Source organism: Oncorhynchus masou, unplaced genomic scaffold, assembly GCF_036934945.1.
Source record: "Oncorhynchus masou masou isolate Uvic2021 unplaced genomic scaffold, UVic_Omas_1.1 unplaced_scaffold_17664, whole genome shotgun sequence".
Classification (NCBI taxonomy): domain Eukaryota; kingdom Metazoa; phylum Chordata; class Actinopteri; order Salmoniformes; family Salmonidae; genus Oncorhynchus; species Oncorhynchus masou.
In genome coordinates, this window is record NW_027007839.1 from 1 (window position 1) to 1,249 (window position 1,249).

General features: G+C 36.0%; 1 long non-coding RNA gene across 1 annotated transcript; it reads right to left on the reverse strand.

Annotated features, from left to right (window-relative positions):
* Positions 1–155: 155 nt before the first annotated feature.
* LOC135532199 (uncharacterized) lies at positions 156–1,243 on the reverse strand. Its single transcript, XR_010454316.1, has 2 exons — positions 723–1,243; positions 156–659 (listed from the first exon to the last, which is right to left on the reverse strand). It is a non-coding gene; the product is annotated as an uncharacterized LOC135532199 (long non-coding RNA).
* Positions 1,244–1,249: the final 6 nt, after the last annotated feature.

Sequence of the window (1,249 nt, forward strand, 5' to 3'; positions counted from 1 at the left end):
ACTGTAGTCTTGTCCCACCACTCCATATTGACCATCTGTCTCTACACTCATAAGAATGTTCATAGACATGGGCTGGACGTCAGTTGGTTGGTTTCTGTTCAGGACATGTTTTTTTTCCAGTTACATTTTCTTTTCTACTGCTTTTCCACCATATAAAAAACAGGCAAATATTGTATCTAAAGTCTATTTAAATAATTACTACCCATGACAGTTGGTACTTAGATGATTAACATAAATTAAGAACTTAATAACCTTTGATCCATGACCTACTAAGTTTAATAAAATATACATTTCAGCATATTATCTACTGATAAACTGGATGATTAATTGCATATGCAAATATGTAGGTCAAGCTCAATAAATACTAAATAAATGCGTCGTACAACGGATGTAGTCTTTGTATACTTTATGTAGCTTTCCACGTAATGTACAATGTGACCAATAGCTTTTACAGAGATATAAAAGTTAATTTAGCTATAGCCCCACACAAGGGGCAGTAGTAGGTAATATTCTGCCCTGAGATCAGGGGTCATATCTTACAAACACATAGAAAAACTACTGGATTCAACTTCATCAGTCAGCATTATAGTTCGGACATCATAATTTTCATCATCATCAATTTTACTGCCACCCATATCCTATTCATCCTCAACATCTGCCTTATCATCATCATCATCATCAATATTACTACCACCCATATCCTATTCATCCTCAACATCTGCCTTATCATCATCACCATCATCATCAATATTACTGCCACCCATATCCTATTCATCCTCAACATCTGCCTAATCATCATCACATCATCATCATCAATATTACTACCACTCATATCCTATTCATCCTCAACATCTGCCTAATCATCATCAGTATTACTACCACCCATATCCTATTCATCCTCAACATCTGCCTAATCATCATCATCAATATTACTACCACCCATATCCTATTCATCCTCAACATCTGCCTTATCATCATCATCAGTATTACTACCACCCATATCCTATTCATCCTCAACATCTGCCTTATCATCATCATCAGTATTACTACCACCCATATCCTATTCATCCTCAACATCTGCCTAATCATCATCAGTATTACTACCACCCATATCCTATTCATCCTCAACATCTGCCTAATCATCATCAGTATTACTACCACCCATATCCTATTCATCCTCAACATCTGCCTTATCATCATCATCAGTATTACTACCACCCATATCCTATTCATCCTCAACATCTGCCTA